Raw genomic sequence first — 18,926 nt, forward strand, 5'->3', positions numbered from 1 at the left:
CCTCCTCCCTGCATTGTCAAAGCTATCCTTAATTCACCAACCATGCAAAAACCCATCCAACTGTGTCTTCAATATACTGAAGTGGCCTCTACTGCTTCACTGGGCAGAAAATTCCACAGATTCACTACTCTCCAGGAAAAACAGTTCCTCCTAATCCTTGTTTGAAAGCTACTCCCCCTAATCTTGAGGTGTTATCTCGCCCAACAGCAACGAATTCCCACTTTCCACCAAAATCTGGGATAGACGGACTCACTCAGTTGTTTGCTCTTAAATGAAAGATTTCACTGTTACAACTTCTGCTCCCAGTCAGGGCAAAACATCTTTGACAGCTGTTCTGAAGGTCCAGTCTTCACAACCACACTTGTGAATCATTCTCCTCTCACCTCAAATATGCACCGTCTAGTTTTGGACTGCACCATCCTGGGGAAAAGATCTTGGGTACTCACCCTATCCATGCCCGTTACAACCTCAATAAGGTCATCCATCAGTCTCTGATGCTCCAGGAAAAATATCCCTGGCCTATTCTGCCTCTCCCAGTAGTTCAAACCCTCCGACTCTGGTAACAGCCTTGTAAATCTTTTCCAACCTCTTTCAAAGTTTCACAACATCTTTCCTATATCAAGGAGACCAGACTTGAATGCAGTGTTTCAAAAGTGGCCCAACCAATTTCGTGTGCAGCGGCCACATGACCTCCCAACTCCCATACTCAATGTTCTGACCAATAAAGGAAAGCATACCGAATGCCTTCTTTACTACCCTAGCTACCCAAGACTCCACTTTCAAAGAATTATGAACCTGCACTCCAAGGTCTTTGTTCAGCAACACTCCCCTCAACTGTGTCAGTTCTGCCTGGATTGCTTGACCAAAATGCAACTCCTCACATTTGGCTAAATTAAACTCCATCTCCCACTCCTTGGCCCAATGACCCATCTGCTCAATTCCCATTTATAGCAAACTCTCTTTCCTCTCTTATTCCCTAGAAGCTGAAAATCTCCTTCCCACACACATTCCCTCCATTCTCACTTTGCTGAACCTAATTCCTGCTGCATCTCATCCTGAAGGGTTTGGTTCATGTTGATCCACAGGCCCACACTCTAATTGAAACATACAGAATACTGAATGGCCTGGACAGACTGGACGTTGGGAAGATGTTTCCATTGGTAGGAGAGACAAGAACCTGAAGGCACAGCCTTACAGTAAAGGGAAGGCCCTTTTGGAACAGCGATAAGGAGAAACTTCTTCATCCGGAAAGTGGTGAATCTTTGGAATTCATTGCCACAGAAGGCTGTAAAGGACAGGTCATTGAGAATATTTAAGACGGAGGTAGACAGGTTCTTGAGGATCAAGAGTTACGGGGAGAAAGCAGGAGAATGGGGCTGAGAAACTTGTCAGCTGCGATTGTGTGCTATCAGCAGACCTGATGGGCTGAATGGCCTAATCTCAACTCCTATGTCTTATGGTCTCTTGCTGTCCTGGACACAGAGGGTGAGAATTGGGAGCAGGACTAGGACATTTGATTTTTCAAGCCTGGACCAGTATTGCACAGATCATAACTGGATATGAAAATACCTACAATTTGGTGGATAGGCTGGGACAGTTTTCATTGGAACATAGGATGTTGAGAGGTGACATTGCTGAGGTTGGTTAAATCATGACTGATATAGCTAACATGAATGGCAGGTGTCCTTTCCCTTGGGTGGGGGTTTCAAGATTAGGGAACAAATTTTGAAGGAGAGAGGAGAAAGATTTGAAAGACACGAGGGACACTATTTTTCGTTTTACACAGAGAGTGGTTCATGTGTGGAATGAATGTTCAGAGGAAGTGGTGGATGCAGGTGCAGTTATCGCACTTAAAGGACATTTGGCTAGGTATCTGAATAGGAAAGATTCAGAGGATATGGACCAAATACTGGCGGGTGGGACTAGTTTAGTTTGAGAACATAGTCAGCATGGACTGGTTGGACTGAAGGGTCTGTTTCTGTGCTGTCTGACACTGGAACAGTTCTATACTGGTCTTGAAACCATTTTCTTGACATCCCCCATAAACACCCATTTCATTGTTGTTCAAAATATCAGATGAACTCAGCAGTGAATACGTTCAATGACCCCCTAACTGCAGGAAGACATCCCCACTTCTGAACTCAATTCCTCTTGCTAATATACCACTTGCCTTGCTGATTGCTTGTTTCACCTGTCTGACAACTGGCAGTGACTGGTGCAGAAGGACACTGAAGTCCCATTGTACATCTACACATCATCCTTCATGAAGGGCTCGTGCCCAAAACATCAACTCTCATACTGCCTGACTAGCTGTATTTTTCCAATGCCACACTGCGACTCTGATCTTCAGCATCTGCAATCCTCACTTTCTCCACATCCCAATGTATCACATTTAAAAACGCACCTCCTTTCTGCACAACAAAGGCTATAGCTTCACATTGAGGTACTGCATTTGCCATGTGTTTGCCAACTGTGTCCAACATTTCCAGAGTCTGTCTGCACCCCAGAGAATCACTCCCTTTCCTTTCAGTTGCTGCAAGTCAACACTACATGAACAGGGATATCGGCTGGGTGCTGGCAAGCAGGACGAGATTAGGTTGCAATATCTGGCCGACATGGACGAGTTGGACCGAAGGGTCTGTTTCCGTATTGTCCATCTCTATGACTATAATTGAACACCAAAATGAAAACTAAATGGAAAAGGGGATGAGAAAAGAAAGTGCTGTACTCACAGATATTAGAGAGAAGGAAGTTACAATCTGGGGTGAAGCTCAATCTTCACAGCAGCGACAGAAGCTCATTCTCCTCCTTCTGCATTCAGACAATAGGGGTGCTCTAACTGGCAGGAGGACCAATCTCCATCCGGTCCTCCAGGCTTTACCATTGGTCCATCTAAAGGAAGTCGCGTGCCGTTCTTCGGACTTCGAGGAGCATGCGTACTACTTTGCTGACACCGGTGAGCATGCGCCTTCCTCGCCGACACCTCGGAGCATGCGCAGTGTGCGCTTTGGTGACTACTGTTACTGACAGATGTAAAGAATGTAAAGGCCAAAAGGAGAAAAAACGGCTGGAGCCACAATTTTATTTTTCCGGGTGGCTCGACGTTGTATTCTTTTTGCATTTTGTCTGGCTGCTCAACTTTTGTATGTCTTTTCACCAGGGCAGATGAAGTTGTAAACTGGAGGACATCGGTTTAAGGTGAGGGGAGAAATATTTAAAATGGCCCGAAGAGGCACCTTTTTCGCACAGAGTGTGGTGTGTGTACGGAATGAACTGCCAGGCGAAGTGGGGGAGGCTGGTGCATTTACAATGTTTAATAGGAATCTGGATAGGTATATGAATAGGAAGGGTTTAGAGAGATACGGTTAAGTTCGGATATGGTTAGATTAGTTAAATTCCCTACAGTGTGGAAACAGGCTCTTCAGCCCAACCAGTCCACACCAACCCTCCGAAGAGTAACACACCCAGACCCATTTCTCTCTGACTAATACACCTAACACAATGGGCAATTTAACATGGACAATTCACCTGACCTGCACATACTTGTACTGTGGGAGGAAACCGGAGCACTCTGAGGAAACCCACGCAGACACAGAGAACGTGCAAATTCCACACTGACAGTCACCCGAGGCTGGAATCGAACCGGGAACTTCGGTGCTGTGAAGCAGCAGTGGTAACTACTGAGCCACCGTGCTGCCATTCAAGTAAATGTCTCCCTGGGGGGAAGAGGGACAATCAAGAGTGAACCATTCTGCTGTGGGTCTGAAGTCACATGTAGTCCAGACTGGGTAAAGAATGCAGCTAGGACAACTGAGTGAATCCTTTCCCACAACGGCAATTTCCTTCCCTAAAAAGGATATGAGTGAATCAGATGTCATTTACCCCCCCACCAATTCAAAGTTCACATTAGTTTTGTTTCCTTCATATGTAAATCCCACAACTTTTTAAAAGTTACATTCTCAAGATAGCTTTAACAATAGGTGCCATCTCAGCTCAGATAATGCATTGAAAGTATTAGGTTAAAGTCTGTGTTCCAATATTTCTATCCTACCCATGCCCCTTATTTTATAATCCCCTATAAGGTCACTTAGCCTCCGACACTCCAGGGAAAACAGCCCCAGACTTTTCAGCCTCTCAATATAGCTCAAATCCTCCAACCCTGGCAACATTCTTGTAAATCTTTTCTGAATCATTTCAAGTTTCATAACATTCTTTCAATAGGAAGGAGACCAGAATTGCACGCAATATTCCAAAAGTGGCCTTACCAACGTCCTGTACAGCTGCAACACGACCTCCCAACTCCTATACTGAATGCTCTGACCAAAAAATGAAGGCATAACAAACATGTTCTTCACTATCTTATCTACCTGTTTCAAAGGGAGACTCCCTCTGGGCAACATCTGGGAACAAAGCAATGTCTCTTTCCATTCCTTATCCGGGGGCGGGGGTGTGGGGGTGGGTGGGTTTGGAGTCGCCCACACTGGGGAAACAACATCAGTATTCACCCTATCCATACCACTCATGATTTTTTAACCTTAGTAAGGTCACCCCTCAACTTCTGATGCTTCAGAGAAAACCAATCCCAGCCTATTCATCCTCTCTCTTTACCTCAAACTCTTCAATCTTGGCAACAGCCTTGTAAACTTTTTCTGAATCGTTTAAGTGTTAAATCCTTCCCAAAGCAGAGAGACTGGAGCTGAACATAGTATTCCAGAAATAGCCTCATCAATTTGGGATATCTGGTCGGCATAGACGTGTTGGACTGAAAGGTCTGTTTCTGTGCAGTGGAGTTTTATGGCTCTATGGTCGGGACATAACCCATGGCTACATTCCCCCCTCCATCCTGCCACTTGTTGTGTGGTTCAAACCATGGATCTCAGTTGGTCACCAGATTCTGACAATGTCCAAATACCTTGAGGCATTTCTCACATAAGCTACCAGGATTGTAGCCGCAGTAAGAAACTTTATTTTACCTAAATTTAATTGTCCAACCTTCAGCACTGGAAGAGCTCTCTCTTTTACCCATGTAGTCATCCTGACAGCCTTACTGAGAAAGGAGAAAGTGGAGCTAATCTTTACACGGGGCAGATTTCGTCACAGACTCAGAGCAGTCGAGTGACTGCAGATACTAGAAAGTCAGTGTCAAAAAGTATGGCACTGGAATGTGATGTAGGGCTTATGCTTGAAACATCAACTCTCCTGCCCCTCGGATGCTGCCTGGCCTGCTGTACTTCTTACAGTGCCACACTTTTCAACTCAGATTTCTTCAAAGAGTCAAACATTTCAGGTATATACCTCCTGATGTCACTGCATGTTCCAAATCGTTAAGAGCCTCTTAATAGATGCTCAACTGACCAGTGAATGTGTGCTATCTTGAATATAAATACAAGTCACACCTACATAAAGAGTTTAAAAACTCTCTACTCGGTGTGGCTGAAGAGGTGTCTCAGCAGATGGGACGACCGACTGAAGGCCTTCCCACACACTGAGCAGGTAAATGGTCTTTCCCCGGTGTGAACACACTGCTGTATCTGCGGGGCGGAGGAATCTGTGCTCCCTGCAGGTGGAGCAGGAGAATGGCTTCTTGCAGGTGTGAATGTGCTGGTGAGTTAGCAGAGAAGTCGAATGGGTGAAGACCTTCTCACACACTGAGCAAATTAATGGCTTCTCCCCGGTGTGAACCCGCCGGTGAGTCACTAGGTGGATAGGTGAACGAATGCCTTCCCATACGCTGAGCAGGTGAATGGCCTCTCCCCAGTGTGACCACGATGATGGGAATCAAGCAGACACAGGAATTTGAAGTCTTTCCTCCAATCCTCACATTTCCATGGTTTCTCCATCACGTGGAAGTCCTGGTCTCTCTCCAGGTTTGACAATCAGTTGAAAGACCACTCACACACGGAATGTGTTCTGTCTCTTGTCACTGCAAATGGGATGTTACTATTTCAGGCTGTGTATCCGCTTAGAGCTCTTCCCACAGTCAGTTCACTGCGACACTCTCACTCAGTGTGCCTCAGTCTCACTGATGTTTGAAACCTTTTGAAGCAGACAGGGCAGCTGAGACATAATAAATCCTGAGAGATTCAAAGGCTGATGATGATTGTCTCTATCAGATCTTGTTTTGATATTTCTGGCTGCAATTCCTTCCCTTTCTCATATCCTGTAAAAGGAGATTACAGGAAGCATCACCATCTGCACAGGATAGAAATTCAAAACAGACAATTCTGGTTCCTGTGGAACCCTAGGTCTGAATATCGTGCATAGGTTGAAGCACTTTATCCATATCTGCCCTGTCAAGATCCCACAGGATGTTTATAAAATCTTTGACCAAAATAATCCATTCAGCCCATTGAATCTGCTCCACCATTTATTAATATTATAATCTAAAAATCCACATTCATGCCTTATTATTGATTCCCTTATTGATTAAAATTCTGCCCACCATATGCCTTGACTATACTTAGTGATAGAACTTCAGTAGCCCTGTCATTCATTAACCGCTGAGAGAAGATATCCACATCATCTCCATAATAAATATGCAAACGGTTAAGATTAGAGGCTATTCCTTCTGGTCTGAGACTCTCCCACAAATGAACACTACCTTTTTGGCAACTAACCTTTCAGGCCCACTAAGATTCTGATATTTATTCATTAAGATCTCCTCTCATTCTTCCAAACTCGAACGAATGCTCAACTAAGCTACTCAACATTGCATCATTAGCAAACACGTCAATTCCCAGGATTAATTTTGAGAACGCTCTCTCAGAAGCTTCCAATGTTTCTGTCATCTCCTCTACTTCGAGGGACCAGAGTGCAAAACACACAAGTTACCGCATAATAAAAGAATGATAAAGAATAGACATTTTTCTAGCAGCAATTCGAAGTTGTGCAAAAAATTTCAGATAGAAAAAGAGTCCAATCATACAGTGTTAAGGAGTCAGATGGTTTGGGGGAGGAAACTGTTGCACAGTCTGGTCGTGAGAGACTGAATTGGGAGGTGGGTTGTGCGGGGGGGGTGGGGGTTAGAGTTCCTCACTGCCACATCATTTTGAGCCTCAAATTATGCATAAAAAGTTGTTCAACTCATCCAGCAGTGGGGAGGCACCACCAGCACAACCAGGCAATGCTGTTCGGTGGTTAGTGTTGGCCTGGGTGCCCTTCCACACGCTCAGTTTATCACTGCTGTCCTGAAAGTGGCTGTGTATTTTTTGTGTGTATGTACATTTTGACTCTTTCTCCCCCTCCCACTCCACCGAAGACATGCAGGTCCTTGGACTCCTCCACCGGCAGAACACAACTACACGACGGCTGGAGGAGGAGCGCCTCATCTTCCGTCTGGGAACCCTCCAACCACAAGGTATGAATTCAGATTTCTCCAGCTTCCTCATTTCCCCCCCTCCCCCCACCTTGTCTCAGTCGGTTCCCTCAACTCAGCACCGCCCTCCTAACCTGCAATCCTCTTCCTGACCTCTCCGCCCCCACCCCACTCCGGCCTATCACCCTCACCTTGACCTCCTTCCACCTATCCCACCTCCATCGCCCCTCCCCCTAGTCCCTCCTCCCTACCTTTTATCTCAGCCTGCTTGGCTCTCTCTCTCTTATTCCTGATGAAGGGCTTATGCTCGAAACGTCGAATTCTCTATTCCTGAGATGCTGCCTAACCTGCTGTGCTTTGACCAGCAACACATTTGCAGCTGTGATCTCCAGCATCTGCAGACCTCATTTTTTACTCTTTGATGCCTGGGTCAGGTTGGCCCTCACTGTTGTCAGGCCCACCTTGTCATCTGCTATGAAGGTAGAATCACAGGCCCTCAGCACTGCACACACCTTTGCAGTCATTCATGGCTTCTGGTTGGGGCAAGAAGTGATGGTCTTGAACACAATTACACCGTCAATACACTTGCTAACGTAGGAAATCACCGACACCATGTACTCCTCTAAATTGATGGAATCGCTATCATTTGTGGTCTCCCTGAACACCCACCAGTCAGTGCGCTCAAAACAGTCTTGAAGAGCAGAAATGGCTCCACCTGGCCAGGTTTTACCTGCTTCAGAACCGGTCTGACACGCCTGTATACTGGGATGAGCATAACAGAGATGTGCTCTGAGAAGCTGAGGTAAGGCTGGGATATCAGTTTAACCCCAGAATGAGAAAAGAAATTGAAAAGGATGGGAAGGGTGTAGAAAAAAAGTGCCGTAGTCACAGATGTTGGACAGAGGAAGGGAGTTGCAGTCTGGGGTGAAGCTCCATCTTCATTCAGAGAAGTAGTAGCAGCTTCCCGAGCTCATTTAGACAATAGGTGAGCTCTGATTGGCAGGAGGACCAGACTCCTTTCAGGTTCTCCAGGGTTTGCAATTGGTCAGTGCGACGTACGGGCCGTTGGCCAAAAGGACTTAGAACACAGCGACATCGCCGCTCGGCGCTGCGATTCCTATTGGCTCCTTCACGACGCCCCGCCCTCCATCGCGAACGTCACCACGCGGGACGAGGCCAGTTTCAGAACAAGTCAATGTCTCCCCTTTCCATTCCTCATCCTGGCTTGGAGACGGGGAATGAGAGGGGGAAGGGTAAAACTATTCAAGATAGCAGCTGGAAAAAGAGGAAATGAATCAAATAGAAGCGGTTTCAGATTCTCTCTGTCTCTCAAGGCTTTCAGATCCGCAAGGCATTTATCAGGACTGGAACTTGAGATGGGACAGAGATCTATCTAGTGTTATTAAATGGTTATATATTCAATGTGCTAGCCTCCGAGATTCAAATACAATTATCTGTTGTATTTATGTCCTTTAGCTATGTCATATACTTCCAATTATGGAATTATTGAAGGGAACAGTAAGTGATCATTGGACAGAGACCTCCCAATTCATATACTCAATGCTCTGACCAATATAGGGCTACTTTCTCTGGAGTGTCAGAGGGTGAGGGGTGACATTATACGGGTTTATAAAATCATGAGGGGCACGGAGAGAGGAAATAGACAAGGTTTTTTTTCCCTGGATGGGGGAGTCCAGAACTAGCAGGCATAAGTTTACGGTGAGAAAAGGGACCTAAGGGGCAACTTTTTCACGCAGAGGGTGGCACATGTATGGAATGCGCTCTTAAAGGAAGTGGTGGAGGCTGCTACAATGACAACATTCAAAATGGCATCTGGATGGGTATATGAATAGGAAGGGATTGAGGGATATGGGCCAAATGCTGGCAAGTGGGACTCGTTAAGGATTGGATGTCTAGTCAGCATGGACAATTTGGAATGAATGGTCTGTTTCCGTATGTACATCTCCATGATTCTAAGGCTCTATGACTCTCCCTGGAGCTCAAACCCTCCAAGCCTGGCAACATCCTTGTGCATCTTTTCTGAACCCTTTCAACGTTAACATCCTCCTGATAGCAAGAAGGCCAGAATTGAACACAATATTTCAAAAGTGGCCTCACCAATTTGGGATAACTGGTCAGCATGGATGAGTTGGACAGAAAGGTCTGTTTCCATGTGGTCAGGTTCTATGAGTCTATGGTAGGGATATAACCCATGTCTGCATTCTCTTCTCCATCCTGCCATTTGTGGTGTGGCTCAGACTCTGGGAACATCAGTGGGTCACACAGGCCATGACAATTTCAAAAATACCTCCAAAAGCCACCAGGATTGTAAGACATTATCAGAAACTGTCATTTTTCCAATTTGTTCAACCTTCAGTAATGGACAATCATTCTCTGTTTCCCATGTTATCGTCCCGACAGCCTCCTGGGGAAGGGACAAACTGGAGCCAATCTTTCCATGGGATTGATTTCTTCACAGAGTCAAACATAAAAGGTTTACATCTCCCGACTCTGCTGCATGTTCCAAATCAGTAAGTGTGTCTTAATAGGTGCTCAACTGACCAGTGAATGTAAGCACTCTTGAGTATTAATAGTCGAGAGTGCGTTGCTGGAAAAGGACGGCAGGTCAGGCAGCATCCCAGGAGCAGGAGAATCGATGTTTTGGGCATATGACCTTCATCAGGATCGATGTTCAGTCATAAGCTCTTCATCAAAATCAGCTATTCCTCAGAACTGCCAGAAATTCCTCATTCCTAATGAAGGGCTCTGGCCCGAAACGTCGAATTTCCTGTTCCTAGGATGCTGCCTAACCTGCTGTGCTTTAACCAGCAACACGTTTTCAGAGCTATTCCTCAGAACTGCATATGGAACCATCTGATCTCACATGGACTCCGGACCACATTCAGCCCAACACAGTTTGAACCTGAACAGGATACCCAGTACACACTACAAATTCAAAACCTTCAGCAAGAATTCTCTTTCCGGATCCTATGCTCCATGCTGTCAGCCATGCACCGCCACCTACTCTACCTGCAGTCAGTTCTGCCTCAGCAATACTCCCCTTCCTCTTGATACTAATACAAGTCACACCCACAAAGAATCCAAACGTGCTCTGCTTGGTGTGATTGGATTGGTGTCTGAGCAGATGGGATGACTGACTAAATCCCTTTCCGCACACGGAGCAGGTGAAAGGCCTTTCCCCAGTGTGAACCCGCTGGTGTCTCTGCAACTGGAATAATCTGTAAATCCCCTACCACACACAGACCAGGAGAACGGTCTATCCTCAGTGTGGATGCGCCTGTGCGCCAGCAGGATGGATGAATGGCTAAACCCTTTCCCACAGACGAAGCAGATGAACAGCCTCTCCCTGGTGTGAATGTGCCAGTTTGTCTGCAGGTCAGTGGGGTTAGTGGATCCCTTCCCACACTTGGACCGAGTGAATGACCTCTCCCCGGTGTGAACCTGCTGGTGAGTCACCAGGGTGGATAAATGAATGAACCCCTTCCTGCACATGGAGCAGGAGAACAGTCTCTCCCTGGTGTGAACCCGAAGGTGCATAAGCAGGGCAGACAAATTAATGAATACCTTCATGCAGACAGAGCAGGAGGGTGGTCTCTTCCCTGGTATGGCCCTATTGGTGGATCAGCAAGGCGGATGACTGGGTGAATCCGTTCATGCACTTAGGGCAGGCGAACGGCCTCTCTCCGGTGTGAGCCGGCTGGTGGGTCACCAGGGTGATAAATAAATGAACTCCTTCCCACGAAGCAGAAAAAAGGTCTTTCCTCGTGAAACTCTTCAGGTGGATCATCAGGGTGGATTAAATGAATGAAGCCCTTGCCGCACATGGAGCAGGCGAATGGCTGCTCCCCAGTGTGACCATGGCAATGACGTTCAAACAAATATGGAATTTTGAATTCCTTCCCACAGTCCTCACATTTCCACGGTTTCTCTATGATGTGGGAATCCATGTCTCTGTCCAGCTTCGACAACTGTTTGAAGGACTACTCAGACATGGAACGTGTTAAATCTCTTGCCACTGCCATTCACCAGGCTTACTTTCCAATTAAGAAGATCATGCATGTCCTGCTGTAGTGTTAACTTCATTTGCTACCTGCACTCAATAACCTTTCATTCCCTGTCACTCAAAATTCAGTTCAATTCAGCCTTGAATACATTCAAAGAGCCTGTCGCTATTACTCTCTGTGTGAGAGCATTGCAATAAAGAAGAGAGAATAAATTCCTTATTCTGCCTGATATGGGAAAGCCCTTATTTATAATCTGTGTCATCGAGTTCTAGATTCTCTGACAAGGAAGCATTTTATTGGCATCTATCCTGACAAGCCTCCCCTCCTCAGAAAGTGCCGTACTCACATGTTGGACAATGGAAGGAAGTTGCAGTCCGGAATGAAGCTCTATCTTCATTCAATTTCAGAGTAAAACTCCCTCCTCTAGACAACACCGAGGAGCAAAGCAATGTCTCCCCTTTTCCATTCTTCATCTTGGGAGGGAGAGATGGGGGGAAACTATTCACTGATTGCAACTGCAGTGAATCCAGGGAGGGACAAGACTCTGCAAAGGTGCTCAGATGCTCTCTGTCCCTCTTAAATGTATTTTCACTTTTTTCCTTAATTTGACACATTCATTTGAATACAATTTGCACCCTAGAAATGGATAGCTTCTTTCCTCACCTATACAATTAAAAGCGTAGTTTCTCATGGAATTGAGCAGCATTTAAGGGATTAGCACATTGTTATAAAAAGTACATATGTGTTGCTTCATTTTGAGTATATCTAAGATTATTCACTGTTGTAAAAGTTTAATGGCTTATATGTTTCACCTTCTAATAACATTCTATATTTCTTGTCATTTTTTCATTTAATAGAATAGAAGGAAGTCATTCAGCAACTTAAATGGCTTTCTTTTCTCAAGCGGCCTTGATATTTCATTTTCATGTCCTTGATTCAGCTCCATTTGCAGCATCTTTGACAGCATCTTGTTCTAGGTCATTGTGTATGGAGGAAAGCTTCACTTAGGTGCTCCTTAAGGCTGGCTGACTGGCTGCATGACAGTTTTCAGTTTTGGTGTCCTGGATAACGTGTGATCAGAAGGCATCTGGCAGTTTACAGGAATTTGGTGCCTATGCTATGTTCATTTAACAGTACACTCACTTTGTTAATTTTTCTGAAGGATATCAAGTGGAAGACCAGGGTTGTCTCTACTACCCTTCTTGAACAAGGGAACCACATTTGCTATCCTCCAGTCTTCTGGCACTATTCCTGTAGACAACGAGGACATAAAAATCAAGGCCAATGGCTCTGCAAACTCATTTGCTTCCCAGAGAATCCTAGGATAAATGCCATCAGGCCCAGAGGACTTATCTATTTTCACCCTTTCCAGAATTTCCAATACCTCTTCCCTACATACTTCAAAGCCGTCCATTCTAATTAATTGTGACTCAATATTCACATTGGCAACAATGTCCTGTTCCTGAGTGAATACTGACTAAAAGTATTCATTCAGTGTCTCCCCAATCTCTTCAGCCTCCAAGCGCAACTTCCCACTACTATCCTTGACTGGACCTATTCCTACCCTAGTCATTCTTTTATTCCTGACATACCTATAGAAAGCCTTTGGGTTTTCCCTAATCCTACCAACCAAGGACTTTTCATGTTCCCTCCTTGCTGCTCTTAGCTCTCTCTTAAGCTCCTTCCTGGCTACCTTATAACCTTCAATCACCCCAATTGAACCTTCACGCCTCATCTTTACATAGACCGCCCTCGTCGCTTTAACAAGCGATTCCAATTCATTATAAAACCACGGCTCCCTCACACGACCCTTTCCTCCCTGCCTGACAGGTACATATTTATCAAGGACACTCAATAGTTGCTCCTTGAACAAGCTCCACATATCGATTGTGCCCTTCCCTTGAAGCCTACTTTTCCAAGCCATGCATCCTAAGTCATGCCTCACCACATCACAATTTCCCTGCCCCCAGCTATAACTCTTGCCCTGCAGTGCACACTTATCCCTCTTCATCACCAGAGTAGAATTCACCGAATTGTGGTCACTGTTCCTAAAGCGCTCACCTAACTCCAATTCTAACACCTGGCCTGATTTGTTACCCAGAAACAAATCCAGTATGACCTCACCTCTTGTTGGCCTGTCAACATATTGTGTCAGGAAACCCTCCTGCACACATTGGACAAACACCGACCCATCTAACGTACTCAAGCTATAGCTTTCCCAGTCAATATCTGGAAAGTTAAAGACCCCCAAAACAACCACCCTATTACTTTCCCTCTTCTCCTGAATCATATTCGCAATCCTGTCTTCTATGTCTCTTGGACTATTAGGAGGCCTGTAGAAAACTCCTAACAGGGTGACCTCACCTTTCCTATTTCTAACCTCAGCCCAAACTACCTCAGATGGCGAGTCTTCATCTATCGTCCTTTCACCGCTGTAATACTATCCTTGACAAACAATGCCACACCTCCCCCTCTTTTACCCCCACCTCTGACCCTACTAAAGCATTTAAACACTGGAATCTGCAACAGCCAATTCTGTCCCATGTCTCCATCATAGCCACAACATTGAACTCCCAGGTACCAACCCACGCTGCAAGTTCACCTACTTTATTTCGTATACTTCTTGCATTGAAGTATACACACTTCAAATCACCTTCCTGTTTACAGGCACCCTCCTTCGAGATTGATGCCATGAACCTAACCTCCCTACACTCAAGGTCCTACACCCTAAAGCGACCGTCTAGGTTCACATGCCCCTGCAGAGTTAGTTTAAACCCCACCAGACAGCACTAGCAAACCTCCCCCCAAGGATACTGGTGCCCCTCAGGTTAAGGTGTAGACCATCCTGTTTATAGAGGTCCCACCAGTCAACAATCCACAAGCCAGGGACACAGCCAGACAGAACGGACTCGGGATGATCAGGTAATGATTACAGACGCTCACAACAGACTTCAAAAATACATACAAGAAATTCCGTGCCAAAAATCGTTAATTTCAAAATCCACCAATGGATGGAAGGAATGGACCCGGACCATAGAACAGGCCGTCACCATAGGACAGAACAGGACCAAACACCGCAAAAAAAAGGCACTAAAAGAAAAAATGGCCAAACTAACACACAACGAAGAGGACATCACAACACACACCTGGGTTAAAAACCTCTCCCACAGACAGCTCACAGACACGGAATGAATAATACTGGCCAAGGGACTTAACTACAACCACAGGGACGCCAAGACAGCAGACTTCCTAGCATCACTAGAATGCACACTCAGGAACAATGGACTGACAGAAGAGACACAACAAACAGTGAGACAAAGTATCGCACCTCTGATAACAAGGAAAAGACAAACACATAACCTCAACACCAAGGAGGGAGAAGCACTAAAATCACTAAGAAACGATAAGAACATAATCATACGACCAACAGACAAAGGCAGAATTACGGTCATCCTGGACAAAGCAGAGTACATCCAAAAAGCGCAACAACTACTTGCAGATACCAACACCTACCAAACTGGCTGAAGAGCTGCAGCAGAAACTGAAACACCTGATCAGCGGATCCAGACACTCTATACAATCAATCCAGGAATTCTTGGACATCATCAGAAATTTACACATAGACAAAGAAGATACCATGGTCTCATTCGATGTAACAGCACTGTTCACCTCTATTGACAAAACTCTAGCCAGAGAAACAATAGCCAACCTGCTGGACATACAGAACAGACAACAGGCCATTGAACCTATCAACAAAGACGGCATACTTAAACTACTGGACCTGTGCCTCACAACACACTTCACATTCAACAACCAGATATACGAACAAATCAACGGAACACCCCATGGGCCCACCGATCTCTGCACTCATAGCAGAAGCAGTAATGCAAAGGTTAGAACAAACAGTCTTACCACAAATTCAATCCAAACTCTGGGTCAGATATGTGGATGACACCTTTGTAATCATTAAGAACACAGAAATAGAGAACACACACCGGATCATCAACGCCACACTCACAGGAATCTGATTCACGAGAGAGGAAGAAAAGAATAACCAACTCCCATTCCTAGACGTGATGGTACAGAGAACACCGAACGGAGAATTCACCATAAAGGTATACAGGAAAGCCACACACACAGACCAAGTCCTGAACTATGAAAGCAACCACCCCAACACACACAAACGAAGTTGCATCAAGACACTAATCAAAAGGGCCACAACACACTGCAGCACACCAGAACTGCAAAAAGAGCGAGAAGAACACTGTATTCGCCAAAAACGGATACCCACGCAATTTCATCAACAGATGCCTAAGAGAAAGACAACGGAACGAGGACATGCCGCAACCCGAAGGACTAGCCATACTACCATACATAAGGAGCATTTCAGAACTGACAGCCAGACTACTGCGACCACTAGGACTCATAACAGCACACAAACCAACAGCCACTCTCAGACAACAACTCATCAGAAGGAAGGACCCGATACTCAGCATCAGCAAAACCAATGTAGTTTACAAAATCACATGCAAGGACTGCACAAAACACTACATAGGACAAACAGGAAGACAGCTAACGATCTGCATCCATGAACACCAACTAGACATGAAACGACACGACCAGCTATCCTTAGTAGCCACACATGCCGATGACAAGCAACATGAATTCAACTGGGACAACACTACTATTATAGGGCAAGCCAAACAGAGAACAGCCAGGGAATTCCTAGAGGCATGGCACTCATTCACAGATTCTATCAACAAACACATGGAGCTGGACCCAATATACTGGCCACTGCTGCGGACAGCTGGAACTGACAACTGGAAGCTGCAGAGAGAAGCCATTATAAATGCTGGAGGAAACATCACAGAAGCGCTTCACAGGAGGCTCCCAAGCACTGAGGATGTCACCTAGACAGGGGACGAAACGTTTGCAACACAAATTTCCAGCTCGGCGACCAGAACCACAACACAGGTCCCACCTTCCCCAGAAAGAACCCCAGTTATCCAGATACCGGAATACCTCCCTCCTGCACCATCCCTGTAGCCACGCATTTAACTGTTCTCTCTGACTATTCCTCGACTCGCTATCACGTGGCACGGGTAACAAACCAGAGACAACAACTCTGTTTGTTCTAACTCTGAGCTTCCAGCCTCGCTCCCTGAAAGCCTGCCTGACATCTTCATCCTTCTTCCTACCTATGTCGCTGATGCCAACGTGGACCACGACTTCGGTCTGCTCCCTCTCCCCCTTCTGAACCCGGAAAACACGATCAGAGACGTCACTTACCCTTGCACCTGGGAGGCAACATACCAATCGTGAGTCTCTCTCGCCCCCACAAAACCGCCTATCGGTGCCCCATAACGATTGCTCTGCTCTTTTCCAAACTTCACTTCTGAGCAACAGGAGCAGGCTCCGTGCCATCGGCCTGAAACCCATTGCTTACCTCTGCTCAGTCGTCTTCCCCACAAGTATCCAAAATTGACTTCAATGAGCCTGACGTGATTTGAACACGCAACCTTCTGATCTGGAGTCAGACGCGCTACCGTTGCGCCACAAGCTCACGGGGAGATTGGGACCGCTATTCATGCTTAAGGGAAGTGATCGCACTACAATGATTTTACGTCTGCGTAACAACTGAGATCAACAGTTCAGTCTGTTCTGTCTCTCCACCTCTCCTTCTGTTTCTCGAAACAATTTCCAACTCTACCTCAATAAAAAGCTGAAAGAACTGCGGATGCTGTATATCAGAAACAAAAAACAAACAGTAGTTGCCGATGACCCTTCCATAGAACTGATGGTGATTGGGAAAACGTTGGTTTATATGCAGGAGATATTGTGGGAGGAAGGCGGATGCAGTAAATGATAGATCAGGACAGAGCCCAAAGCGAGGGAAGAACTGTTGGACAGAAAAGGGAGTTGATAACGATCTGCGTGGGAGGGTGAATGGAGACTGTTCGTGGCAGTCATAGGTAGTGTGTAATGAAAGACTATGTGATAACAAGGCTTGGTGTGTGTGGTAGGGACGAGGATGCTATGGATTTCAAGCCCTAGAATTATTGAATTCGATATTGGGACCGGAGGGATGTATGGTCCAAAAGTGTAATATCCGGTGCGCTTCGTTCTGCTGGTGCTGGGCTTCGCTGGGACAATACAGCAAACCTGAGACAGAGATGTTGGCCACGCAACAGGGTGGGGTATGGAATTGGCAGGCAACCGGAAGCTCAGCGTCTTTTTTTGCGGGCAGAACGTAGATGTTCTGTGCAGCAGTCACCCAGTTAATGCCTCGGTTTCCCCAATGTAAATGAGCCCGTATTATGAGCAGCAAATGCAGTAGACTGGGTTGTGGGTAGTGCAGGTAAAGTGCCGCTACACCTGGAAGGTAAGTTTGGGCCCTTCGATAGTCAGGAGGGAGCAGGTAAATGGGCTGATGTCACACATTCGGCAGTTGCAGGGGAAAGTGCCGTTGGACTGTTGGGGTGGGAGTGGAGTTAGGGTTGGTGGGAATGAAGGAAGAGTGAACCCAAGGTATAACACCTGCCCATTTACTTAACCACTGCGCGCCTTTATTGGGAAAAAAAACTACCCAGGTAAGTTTGCGCTACACCAGCTTCCGGGTCCGCTCCGCACTTTTTTCGAAAAAGATATTTAAATTTAAACCATGAAACAAACGTAACCGCGTCTACAAACAGATAGTGCCAAACAGCCCTTACCTGCTCCGCGGAGAGAGTGAGGATTGTTCACTCGTTTGTGGGTGTTGGGATGATTGCTTCTGCGGTTAAGTGTTTGGTTTGCGTGTGTTGTTTTTCTGTCGACGCTAGTTTGAAGTTCCCCATTGACTGTTCGCTCTACTGTGACATCTAGGAATGGCACTTTGTTGCTGTTCTCCTCCTCTTCAAACCAGGAGTCCCCCTCAAGCCACAGTCTCACCACTTGGAACACCAGTATACAGACTAGTCAAAGACCTCCACTGAAGACTAAAACACAAGTCGAAGACTCACGCCACTCCAGTTACTCCATCCAAGAATTCTTGAACACCAAAGACAACAAGATAGAAGAGGATGGAATAATACTGTCCTTTGGCATACAGCCCTGTTCACATCCATTAACATCAACGTGACCAAAGAAAACTGAAGACACTACTTGAAGAACCAAAGACACAAACACCAAACAGCACCAACTTCATCAGCAAAGATGACACTGTCAAGCTCGTGGAGCTGTGCCTTACCTCCCACTTCCTATTCAGTAACAAGACTGACAAACAAATCAACGGAGCACCCATGAAACCACCAATATCAGGATTCCTAACAGAAGCAATAATGCAGAGTTTCGAACAAACAGCCCTTCCAAAGATCCAACCCAAACTTTGGGTCGGCTACAGTGATGACACTTTTGTCACCACAACGTGAAACAACTTAGAGGAAACCTACAACACCATCAACAATTTCCTTACTGGCATAAAATTCACAAAAGAGGAGAACAACAAAAAGTGTTGTTGTTCTAGATGTCACAGTAGAGCGAACAGTCAATGGTAAATTCAAAACAGCGTCGACAGGAAAACAGCACACGCGAAACAAGTAGTTAAG

The 18,926-nt window shown here is 45.9% G+C and overlaps 1 non-coding gene across 1 annotated transcript; it reads right to left on the minus strand.

The window, feature by feature from the left end:
- Positions 1-16,831: 16,831 nt before the first annotated feature.
- Positions 16,832-16,903, minus strand: trnaw-cca (transfer RNA tryptophan (anticodon CCA)). Its single transcript has one exon. It is a non-coding gene; the product is annotated as a tRNA-Trp (tRNA).
- Between the last annotated feature and the right edge of the window lie 2,023 nt (positions 16,904-18,926).

This window comes from Hemiscyllium ocellatum (assembly GCF_020745735.1).
Source record: "Hemiscyllium ocellatum isolate sHemOce1 chromosome 27 unlocalized genomic scaffold, sHemOce1.pat.X.cur. SUPER_27_unloc_40, whole genome shotgun sequence".
In the NCBI taxonomy this organism is placed as follows: Eukaryota; Metazoa; Chordata; class Chondrichthyes; order Orectolobiformes; family Hemiscylliidae; genus Hemiscyllium; species Hemiscyllium ocellatum.